At 39.0% G+C, this 12,635-nt stretch overlaps 1 protein-coding gene across 4 annotated transcripts in view; it reads left to right on the top strand.

Annotated features, from left to right (window-relative positions):
• Nucleotides 1-12,635, top strand: part of THSD7B (thrombospondin type 1 domain containing 7B) — a 292,733-nt gene that overhangs the window by 219,850 nt on the left and 60,248 nt on the right. The window lies entirely within an intron of this gene.

Genomic DNA, 12,635 nt, shown 5'->3' with positions numbered 1-12,635 from the left:
GTAGAAATATATATACGAAAAATGTATTGCATAATATGTGTAGAAGGAATTTTAACAGCAAAGATGTATTTGTGCAGCAGCTTGCAGGTGCTAGAGCTGCTGGATCATGTTGTTTACCGTGCAGTCACTGCCACAGCTTTGTCCTGGGGAGCAGCACCACTTCTACCACCTGATTCTCAACTCATGTCGTTTTCCTCACAGTTTATTTTTACTGGTGTGAGAAGCTTGTTAAATGCTTCTTCTTCTGCATATCGCTGTTTGGAATTCATAAGCAGTATCCTAACAAGAAGAAAACATAAAACTGCAACAAAGTGCGTGTTGTTCATACCTCAGTGCTTTTCTTAATAGATCAGAGAGGTCACCAAAGAGGCAAAATGAATTCCCACAATAAGTTGTTTGGTAACAATAAGCTCCTTTGTAATGAAAAGGTACCAGGATTGTTACCCGTAGTCACAGCAGACTACTTCTGATGAAAAGTAACGTTGCTATAAAGTGTTGCCTATCCCCACACACATTAAATGTACTAATTTCAAAACCCTTTTGGAAGATATTGAAGGAAAGAAATTGTCTAAATTGGGAATTTATGTCTTTGTGAGGTTTATTGCTGCATGGTGCTTGCAAAGCATTGCAGCTGGTGGTAATATAAAGGTAGTTGGTGCTTTTTTGCCTCTTTCCCAGAAAGATAAGACTTCATGTATATGCATGTATATGTACATACAGGTACGTACACATATACAGGTGTGTGTGTTTCTCTTCATTGGCTTCACCTGTGCTTCCTACTTCTTTGAGCAGTAACAGAGCCTCGCTCTGCACCCAGCAGTGATTTAGAAGTGCTGAACTCCTTAGGCACATTGCAGCACGAAGACATTCCTTGCCCAGATGGCAAACTGAATTAGCTGGCTGCACTTGTGTTTAGCTAAGCTGAACACATGTCTTTAATCCAGTGTAGGGAGGATTGCCTTCTTTTTCCTCTGATGTGAACAGTGTTTAAAGCCTAGAGAGAAACCCTGCAGAATTCTGTATATGTTAATATATGACTTCCTAATTATTTTTTGCATAATCATATAATCTGGTTTAAATACCTGCAGTACAGTACAGTTCTTTGATATCAGGCATGAGAAAGCTAGGTCACATTGGTGCAAGGATTTTCCTTATCTTTTCCTGGTGACAATGTAGTATTGTGTTCTGTGCTTTGATGAAGACCTTAGACAACTGAAAACCAAGAATAAACTCCTGTAGGTGCCAGCAGATTTCCCTTATTATCTCCTCCACTATTTTTAGTTATCTCTTTAAAATTATTGCTCCTGAGCTTGGGTCTTGTTATTGCTTAATCTTCTACTTTGTAGAACCCTCCGTTTTCCAGTATTGTATGATTAAAACCCGTGCTCAGTTTGTGTTTTTTCTCAGTCAGCCAAATAATCTTTTATCTCTCTTCTTGTGAAAGTTGTTTTCTAGGCTTCTTGGCGGCCCCTTGTACGTCTTTTTTGTCTCCCCAGTGCCTTTCAGGTATTTGGCATAAATTTAAATGCAGAGAACATAATGGAAACAACAGCCCAGCAGTTTTCTTTTTACCATTTCTCATTGTGGAAGGGCTCTGGCAGTGCTGGTGTTTCAGCAAAGTTACTGCTTTGGAGCAGAGGGCAGTTCGCAAATCAAAACAATTTATTTGACTGATGCGAATAATTACTGAATCACTTAAACCTTCTTCTAGAAGACTGTCCTCCTAGAATCAGTTCAATCATGGTAGTGCAGTTTTTCTGGTCTCTTTAGAACACAACTTTTTAGCATAAATGTAGTTGAGTGCAGTTAATATATTTATACAGACACTGAGCTAATGACATATTCCTGCATGATATTTCATGGAGTTTATGCCCCTAAGTGTTTGACAATTGTTTAAGTGTTAGGTGCTTGCATTTTACTACATCTTTTAAAGAAAATGAGCGTTGCATGTCGAAGTTGTGCAGCTCTTATCTAAGGCTGTGATTGCTTCTGAACAGGCGATTGGATTACAGGGGTCAGCTGGCAGATGTTCTTGGCTGTGTAATGCATGTTAAAAGAGGTGTAGCTTTACTTTTTTCTGTATCTGCTGTTATTTGAATGCACTTACACAGCATGAAGTTGCTAAGCTATTTAATATATAGTTCTACATGACTAAAGGTTAAATATGAGTTATGGAAGGTTTACTGCATGAATATTCTCTTGTAGGTTTTTAGGATTACTACAAAAAAAAAAGCATCTTATTTTAAAACTCTTGGTTTTCCAGGGATTACCTTTCTATTGATTGCTCTAATACGTATTCCTGTCAAGATTTTCCCTCCTCTTCCTTCTTCATCCTCCTGCTTCTACCTGGTCCTGCCAAAGGACAGATAGCACAGCATGCAGTTTATTCACTTTGTACGTGCTGGATCTGTTGAAGCAGCAAAAGTAGAAAGTATCTGAAGTTTAACATTACCACTTCATTTAAAGTGAACATATTGTTCTTATTACATCCAGCTGCCAGTCAGGGTCCCATCCCTTCTCAAATATTTTGAACCAGATTTGATGAAAGAAGGTAGATGTTAAAGATTTTTGTTTCCCATTTCTTCAGTGGAAATAACTGAACTGAGAATTGCCCCAGCTAGAGGAATACTTGCAGCCTGGCCCCATTTGTGGTTATTTATCAGAAAAATCCCCATTAAAATTTGGCTTAAAATGGAAAAATTGTGTTTTGAATGCTGAACTTTCTATCAGAAATAGGGAGGGGAACCTGTTTTTAAGCATGTGTCTTGTTATTTGCAGGCTCCTGTGATATCAGATGGTAATGAATTGGGGTAGTTCTCTGATAGAAAAATGTTTTCAGGTCAGACATTCACTTTTATCTGCAGGACTTATGTCTAAGGTCTTATTTATACATATGATCAGCGTGAGTACTTCACTGTGAAAAGTTACATAGATGTGAACGAGATTGTAGGACTGAGGTGGTGGATTCTGGTGTCACAAATGAAACTAACTTATGGCTTGTGAGGACAAGTACAGTGCAGGCCAAGAAGCTGCCTTGAGTTGAAAGGAAAGAAGAAATGATACTGCAAATGCAAGTCATTCATCTATGAGAAGAGGATATAAAAGGTCAGAACAGAGGGGGAAAAAAAAAAAGAAAAAAAAAAAAGGAAAGTTTGACATGGCTATCTTTGAAATAAGTGAGAACCTCCACCAGGGCAGATTGTTATGAGCTTGGCATGCAGACTCTTGTTCATCCCTGGCAAAAATGCATAGCTGATGGTGGTGACTATGTTGAAAAACAGTGTTTTGTAGCTGAGATTTGCTCTATCCAATTGTGCTCTTTGTGTCTGTTGTAGTTTCCACAGGAATAAATAGGAGGCATTACTTTCAGAGTGACCTACATACCATTTTAGTAAAGGCTTGTTCAGGAGCAGCCTTTTGTTAAGATGCTTCCAGGGCTTTTCACACTTAATTTCCTAAAAAAAAGTTTTAAATAAGCAACACAGCAGTGTACAGACTAAAGTTTGATTTACATTCATAGTGGTTTCTTGAGGCAATTTTTTGGCTCATGTTTTGCAAGCTAAGTTTCTGTGATCTAAAAATGCCCCTGCTCTATACTTGCAAGCTTTAGACTGTGTCAGAAGAACCCTACCTAAGGAAGAGCAACGTAGCATATCTTATCACAAGACACTGTAATGAAACAGATCCATTTTCACTTAGGTGGTAAGTGCTCTCAGGAAGAGCAGTAATTCTGGGTACATTAACGTTTCTGAAGAGGCAACATACAGCACTACTGCGCTTCTGATGTTTTAATTCCTTCTATTTATATTCCAGTCCTTACCTGCTGACATGAAATATTGACAGCTTTTTTTGTTTGTCTTTGTGTCACCTGCCTAGCAGTGAAATATTCAAATAATAATAATCGCTTAATTTTGATTGTCTGTCTATGAATGATTTTATGTTTTACTTTGGTGTAATAGTTGTACTGTTCCTTTGCATAAATACATCCTTCATGCATGCATCTGCTTATATTTATCTATACACGTGTGTGCATGAAGCATTTTCAGAACTTTTAGACTTGTATGTTAGAAGTTAGGTATTAACCCAGTGTCTTTAATGGCTGTGAACAAATTAGCTCACATCCAATCCCTGGGTGGATACCCCTTGCTTGTCAGTGCCAGAAATTGGTCTTTGAGAATATGATTAATAATATATTATCTATAAATAGCTCCTGCATAAATGTTTTCTTTTATAATATAGATTGCTAATTGTCAGAAAGCCCCTACTTTTCAGAAGGCAGCACAGAATATTGCCAGCTCCGTCACGTGCTGCTGTATCAGTGACACCAACTGTGGACAATCCCTTGCTGTGGTATGTGGGAACACAGCTGACCTGTATTTTCCTCCAGCTCTGTCTATCAGTGCTCGTTTGCTTTGTGAGAAACTTAACTTCTGGAACCAAAAAAATCCTATCCTTAACCTCAGTTTTACCTTCAGAAGATCAGATTTCCTCCCACTCAATGTTAAAGGATGGAATTACAGGATAGGAAACGTCTTCTGATTCTAATGTGTTTTTACAGTATCATAAAAATCCTATGGTAGTTTTTTTTTTGTTGTTATTTTGTTTTGTTTTTGCCTGCTACAATCACATGTGAAAATATTCAATGTCAAAAAATAGTGAAAACCTCATAGTTACCTTACACGTTTCTTGCTGTGTCTGAAAGTTTTGATACTCAACTGTAACTTAGTTAATTGAAAGTGCTTAAGTACCACGCCAGGTCTGTACAGCATGGCTGCTAGCTCAGGTTCCTCAGAAAAGTGTCTGAAAAACCAAGTATGTGAAGGGGTACTGCTCCTTTTTCTAAAGAAAATACAGCCATTTCCCATTCCACCCGTCGGAATAATAACCTGTGGCATGTACTGTGATTCCCAGCATATGATAATTTGGTATGCAGTTTCAATAGCTAGCCACATTGGATTTTCATTTCTTCTACAAGTTTTCTGGCAGAGAAAGCCTCATATAAGCATATTTTCACTACTGCCATTCATGGGAAGCTTTATCCTTGTAAAATTGAACCATTTGGCAACTTCCTGGAACAACATTTTTCTGCCTGCTACATTCCCTACCAATGTCCCCGTGTAATTTGGGTCAGAGCAGGACTTTTTGTTCTAAAAGTAACTGATACATTTGTGCCTGAACTGAATTTGAACTGAAATTTTCCCCATAGTTATTTCTGATTGAAGTACAAAGTTCCTATTTCTGTTGTTGAAGGAAACAGTGATTGTTTAATACAGCAGCATACTGCAAAATGTTCTGAAAGATGGGAGTTACACTAAAAGTGCTTTGTCCAGAGGATATAGAACTAAATGTAAAATCAGCCATGGGAGGTTGGGTTGCCCGATGGACGAAGCATTAGCATTTCACCTAAGAAACTGGAGTTAAATTGGCTTGGGCAGTGTTTGTAAGGGAATAAGTTTGGTTTGTGCTGAATCTCCTGTGGACAATATGTCATGTTGGAGGGGCAGCATGCACTGTGTGTCATAAATCAGTGTGACAGTGGCTAACACCGAGACTGAACTTACTCTTGCTTGTCTTTGTCTTAGGAGCAGAAGAACACGGAGGATTGATGCCTTAGTTGTTCCTTGGCAGCAGATTTAATCTTGATGCTTTTTTCCCCCTCCTTTTCTTATTTTAGAACATTTCTATTTCTTTTCCACAAAATGTTGTGGCGGAATTTGTTCTCAGTTTTAGGCTCACAGTCATTATGGTAGTTAAATACAGCGCTAACAGTTAAAATAAGCAGGTAGGTTTTGTTTTAATTTGAACAAAGCAAAGAATATTCAGAATAAAAGGTGTTGGTCTGTCTTCACCCGAAGATGTGAGAACACAGCTATGTGGTATCATGAGTTTCATCCTATGTGAGTAGGTCTTCAGAAACAGTGAATTACAGAAGAGATATGGCTTTTCTTGTTTTTGGCAACTTAAAGGTGTTTCCCTTTTCTCCTCTCTCTTTTATAATGTCTTTGTGTGCAAAATTAAGTTTCCAGAATAGTATTCTGTTGATTGCAAAGCAATGTTTGCTATAATAGAACACACGAGCATGGAAATTTCTTTTGAAATAGATTCCAAGTCAAGTAATGAAATTAATTACAATAATGTAATGATTGTAATGTAATTTATGATTCTGTGGAACCTGACATTTAGTGATCTCAAAACTTTTTGAAGTAGCAGCACAACGAGATACTGGCATTACACAGGAGTGCATTAAGCAGGAGGCAGTGTCTGAGTGGGTCTCATACAGGCCTCTATACTTTCTTGTTCTGGGCTTGCTCTTCTGTGGGTGCATCTCCAGCTTGGTGATTAAGATTCTGGTCATTTTTTCAGTTTTTTAGTGGGCAGCACCATCTTTTAGAAGGGCTGAATTTTCATATAAAATGAGAGAGGATTCTGTTTGTCCTCAGTTTAAAGGCCACGTAAATTCAGCTGTTTGATTTTATTCCAAGAGCAAAGGGATTTCTTCAGGATGGTCTGACTCACCTGCATGCTGTGACTGCGTTCCGGCTTTCAGAGCAGAATGTTCCTACCTCTGTACTAAGTGTATGACTTCACAGATTCTGGCTCTTTCATGAATAAGAGACAGTAATTTGAAATGAAGTTGCCGTTTCAAAGGGAGAATGGACAAGAAGCTATATGCTCTTATCATCTGTCAGAGCTACCCAGAGAAGCCCAGCAGTGCTCAGACACCTCTTGCATTACGATTCTGAAAATAACCCTGGTCTTGCCTTCATCAGTATTTAATATAGCTGTGTTGTTCCATGTACAGCAGTTATCATTGATTAATACTTAACAAGTGTTAACATTTTTTCCTAGTGCAGACGTTTCTTGTGGCCAGTTCCCAGAATTTATATCCATATCATGTGCAAAGTTGGCTTTGCTTTATGCAGGGTGGCTGATTGATAGATTTAGGAATTGATTTTATTTTCTTTTTATGTTATTTAATTGGCTTCCTTCTCCAAGACAGCAGAATAAAAGTGAGAACTACCTTCTGTATTCCTCCTGGTATCTCTTCACATGACTGCAAGGATTGTGCTGAGATTCCACCAGCTAAATGTGTGCATTTGAACTGCAAGCTGAATACATGAATCTCACATCCTTTTTTAGGTGACAGCATCAGGATCATCACCATTACCAAACTGCTAGCTGGAATATAAAGCACTTTGTGATTTTGGATTTTAAAGCCCAATTACAGCTTTCTGAGTGATTGCAGAGGCAACCCCCATGTCAGGGAGGTCTGTTGTTTAGAAGAGCTGTTTTCCAGAAGTTGAAATTCATTCTGGTCACATACAGGTCGGTTTGAGGAAAGAAAGGAGATATTGTCTTCATTGTACAGCTGTGCAGGGCTGGCCCTGCCTCCTGGGGTGGCTGTTGTAGCAAGCACTCCAAGAAAACAGCTGCACATACAGTTCTCTGGGAGAGCACAGTGTGGAGCCTGTGTAAGATAGGGAGCATACATGAACATTTCCAGTGAAGGATTTTACATCTGCTGGGGTGGAAGTGCCCTCAGGGCTGATGCCATGGATGCACATGTTGAAGGGGCCTGGACACCTTCCTGCCCCCTAGTCCATGTTTCCAGCAGCCCCCGTAGATCCCATGGGGAGAGACAGTATCAGAAGGACATAAATTAACAGAGAGTGTCCAGAGGAGGGCTATGAAGATGGGGAAGGGTCTGGAGGGTAAGATATGTGAGGAGCAGCTGAGCTCCCTTGGTTTTTCACCCCTGGGCAGAGGAGGCTGAGGAGGGGCACCATGGTGGCTGCAGCTCTCACAGGGAGCGGATGGGCAGGACTGACCTTATGGGTTCCTTTCAACCTGGGATATCCCGTGGTTCTGTGATGGTGTAAAGATTGTGACATCTTTCTGCTATAAATAAACGTGTTGCAGGCTATAGCCACCCATAGAAAAACTGAAGACAAGTGGATTTTTGTGTATTAATGAAATGCAAATGGGTACATTCTTCTGCATATAGGATGTATATTCTGTCCTGTCTAATTTTATTTACTGCTTCTCACTTAAGGAGTGCATAAATCAGCAGTCCTGTGTAGTCTGTTGTGATATATTACTTAATTAAAGTTATGAAGGCTTTTAATCCTTTATATAATTAATATTATTTTTGAGTCAGCCATTTCCCATATTTTAACTTAACCAGGAAAGATGCATTATATTACAGAGAGAGCATTTTGTGAATTGTCGTGCTCACTAACAGGTGTGGCACACAACATGTGTGTCAGATGCTCCAGATTAGGTTTGGAATTTGAACTCAGAACCAAACATAATTAAATGTTACTGCACCTAAGAAAGCTTATGTAGCACTGATTATAGTTTAATAGCAAGTATAGTCTATGTGTTTGTTAGAGTCATGGATTAGTTTTAAAGAGATTGAGACACAACGTGGTTTCACAGTAAACAGATTTTCGCAACACTTTAATAATTTAAAAAGTATTCTTAAAATGGTTATGTGTGTTCTAATGGAGTCTTAATTTAGTGTTCTATATTAGTGCGATCATTGGGTGATTTATTTTTTTTTAGGTGGCAGGTTATGGTACTATTTATCACTTAATCAAGGTCGTAGCTGACATGAATTTCTTTTCCGAAAGAGTCAGCGTTAAAGAACTGGGATAGTATGAAAAATCATGTGATTTTTGTAGAACAGAGATGGGTAGTTTGAGGAGTCCTGCAAAATCTGGGAAAAAAAATACTAAGAGTGTTTTGAGTTGCGTGTTTCAGAGAAGTCGCCCAGCTGGAATTTTGCTGCGTTTTGCTCCCTCATTCTCAAATGTTATCTTTGTGCGTTGAAAGCATGTGCCAGTTTCATCCCGAGAGCTCTGGGATTTCGAGGAAATGTTGGTATCCAAACCCTGGTATTACAGATTTCACATCAACTTTTTCATAAAATTTGATGTCAGTTTGGATTTCATTGATGGCAAGGGTGTTTTGCAAAAATAGGAGTTTCCTATAGCTGGGAGTCAGCTGCCCTCTGTTGGTTGGTTCCGTTTTGCTGTAGTTTGTGTTTCTTGTGATGACTTTGGATGGATGGGGAAAGCTTCCCCTGGTTCCAGCTGCCAGTGCTGTGTTGAACATCACTGGGGTTCCTCCAGGAACACACCTCTGCTGTATATGTGGTGTGTTTTCAATGAACTTCTCTTAACCTGACTTTAAATTCTGAATCTCCTTCTTTGAGAATACAATTATTATTAATTAGTATGAACTTTGGCAATTAAAAAAACTAGACTGAATGCTAGCTGTCAGCTCTGCTGGTCAATCTACATCAAGAATTTATTCTGACATCTGTTCAGTCTCGGTGTCCTTGACTCTCTAATAAGTTAGTTTTAAATTATGACTACTAAATAAAGATGAGAATTTTTCCTTCTCTAAGTAAGTGATATTAAGTGGTTCATGAACTTTCTAGTCAGGTGTAAGTATATTTTCATTAATGTTCCGAAAAGTCAGAGTGAAAGGAGTAATGTTGAAAAATAGTGAGGTTTAGCAGTCTCTTCTAAGTAAAGCTTTGAAAAGTAATGGAAGTCTAGTCAGATTCTTCTTTTAGAATGTCTTATTACTGGTGAAAATAATAAACATGCATTTGCTAATGCTCTTAGGCAATGCAGTGTGTGATACATGGGACATGGGCTTTTCAGCCACTTGCAGTGATGTGCTGGGGCTCAAGCCTACAAAGTGTGAAACACCTTCGGCTTCCCTGATTTCCGGTGGGAATTCTGTGCATCTCCTACTTCAGCCAAGTCCTGATTGTGAGGAGCCCTGGGCTCCCAAGTCCACATTTTCACACAGTGTGGGTGTTCAGCTGACTTCCCTGAGGCACCTCAGAAAGTTGGGCTTGGTTTGGTGGGAGTGCTTAGCGATCAGTAGGTCTGACAAGCTGGCCTTTGTGAGTGTACACATTTCCAAAATGCCTTAAAATAAATCCAAGCTGTTCCTTTAATTTAAATTCAGTTTACCCACAAGTGGCCATCTGGAATCTAGATTTGTGTGTGTAAATCATCCTCTTGGCAGCACAGTAGTAATATCTTTGCTGCTATTAATGTGGTTTTTAAGGAATTTCTTCTTTGTAACCACAGATCTGGATCTGAATCAAAACACACAAGCCAAATTTTCACCCATATTACATATACCCTCCTTTGTGAGAACTTCAATCCTAACTTTCAATCTAAATAGTAAATGCAGATTTTAATGTAAATCTATGTCTAGGCCTATTTTGGTTAACATAATATGTATATTTGATAATGCTCCAGTCTCAGCAAAACAGCACTTTAAATTTCATTTTGGTTCACTGTGTCATTTAGTTAGAATTTGCTGTACAGGGTGTAGTGACATTGCTTTGCAGGAAGGCTCACATCTCATGCACGCCTGCTGCATGGTGCAGCAATTTTCTTCTGCAAGTGGCAAAAGGGGATGAGAGCCGATGCTCAGATCAGACTGCATGTTTGGAGAGTAACATTTGCAAATGCATGGACATTTGTTTTTTCCTTTCACATGGCTTTCCCCCAACTAATAGCTGGTTGTAAAGCTGGATGGTAAATGAGCAGATTTATATTTGTTGGAACACAAACATCAACGAGTACTTTAGCAACTAGAGTAGCAATAGATATTCATTAGAAAATCCATTGGAGAAATCAATTATACTCTGAGTTTGTCTTGTTGAGAGAATGGAGGTACTTGGTCTGTGTGAAGCAGGCATTACTTGAGCGAGCAGCAGGTGGGCAGACAAAATGGGCTTCATGGATAGTCTCACAGGTGAGTGAAATAATAAGAAAAGATTAATTTTCTATCCCTCGTGTTCCCAAAGCAACCATTGACAAAACAAGGAGTTTTTAAGAGTGAGAGATGGGAGACTGTATCTTGCAGCATGTACTACATACACAGCTCATCAGTCCCGAGGAAGAAAAGCGATGATTAACCTTGATCAGATTAAACATTTGCATATAAAAGAGGCTTTTCGTAATATTCATTTCAGGTCAGTGTTTGATAAATGACTCACAGATTTTCATCAGCGTTCTGGTGTCTTAATTTTTGTAGAGTAAACATCCTCTCTGGAGCTGTGTGCAAACAGCAGCATTTTCAGCATTGCAGCGTATCATGCAGGAAACCCTAAGTGCAGGTTGGATTTTCATGCTAACTACGGAAATTAAACCCAGCCAGAGGAGGAGAAATACTTTTTAAGCTTAATTTCCTTTCTTTTCCCCACCCTGTTGTAGTAATGTAGCATACCACATTGTGATGGCTGTATTGCTCCAACCAAATGTTAGCCCTGTCATCGCTGGCCAAATTCCCATTGTTTAATTAAGTAAAGGCAAATTCCAATTAACTTTGAAGGCACCCATGGCTGGCCCTGCTTTTGTAGAAAGCAGTGTTCATGAACTCAGGGCTTCCCTGTTGTCCTTGTGTTTGGTGGAGGTGGACCCTTTGATCCAAGCCATACATAACAGCCATTGAGTGGCCTCCCTGTAGAATGGACACTTGTTCCACATCCTGCCCTCGCAGGCATTTTGCTGGATCATGCTCTAGTTGCAGACTGCATAACAGATGAAGTTTGACTCTAAAAACGGAAGGGTAGTTTTTTGGCTCAAATGGATGTTTATCAATGGAGTTAAGAATGAAAGGGAGCAATCAGTCTCCACATGCTTCCCTGAAATTGGTCCAGCAGCATTAGCAGCACTATTGCAACATGTTTGAAATGGTGAAATAGGGAACATTTGTTACTTTAAAAAGATTGTGGCAGTTGTGAGAAGAAGAATACAAAAGTTTGGAGCGTGTCAAAGTTAGGCACGTGTAAAATGCTGCCTGATTGTATTGCAGGCACCTAAGGGCAGGGTGCTTCCCTGCTTTCCAAGACAGCCACAGCAACTGAGTGAACCCAGAGATACTGTAACTCTATTCACTGTCACATGCAAGTGTTGTCAGGGTCTGTGCTTTACATTTCAGCTGTTTGATTAAACTGAAGTTAGGTTCAGAGGTATCCCTTCATTAGGTTACGTGGTAGAAACTTTATTTTAGTTTTTTAATTGAGGTATGTAGTTTGGAGTAAGTTAAATGCTTAGAAAAGGCCTCCACTTTTCAGTGTTCCTAGGCAAAACTTGCTGTCTTTTATTGTTACATTTCATGTGTATAAGGTTAATGAAATTAGAAAAAGTAATTAAAGAAAAAACTAATGAAATGAAGAAAAATCTAATTTTATAATTGATGATTTTAATTATTTTAAACAGTTTGCAAGAGGAATGGAGGGGAATTCTTCCTTTAAATAATAACTTTCCCCCCCTGTTTCCACTAAATTAGAATGATTAATACTCCTAACAACAGTATGGAAGGCAGGCAGCCTTGCTGGGGGCCTGAGCTACAGCTGTGCTGGCTCCTGGCACTCAATGCTGCACTGCTGGGAAGGGAGGAAGCACTTTGGCCTAGAGGCAGTTACAAAGAACAGGTATCCTTTTTAGAACTGCATTTTGGAAAAAACTTAAAAAAAAAAAAAAAAAAAAAGAAGGATTATTTTAATCATTTTACATTAGTCATTGCTTAAGTCAGTTTATCTTTTCTTTGATATCACAGAACTACCTAAACCCAGTTGTTAAGTGCTAAAGACAAAA

The sequence above is a fragment of the Lagopus leucura genome, unplaced genomic scaffold (genome assembly GCF_019238085.1).
Source record: "Lagopus leucura isolate 7727_CA_CO unplaced genomic scaffold, USGS_WTPT01 Super-Scaffold_100019, whole genome shotgun sequence".
Taxonomy (NCBI): Eukaryota; Metazoa; Chordata; class Aves; order Galliformes; family Phasianidae; genus Lagopus; species Lagopus leucura.
Note: the sequence above shows the minus strand (reverse complement) of the source record. Positions and strands in the feature narration are given on the sequence as shown.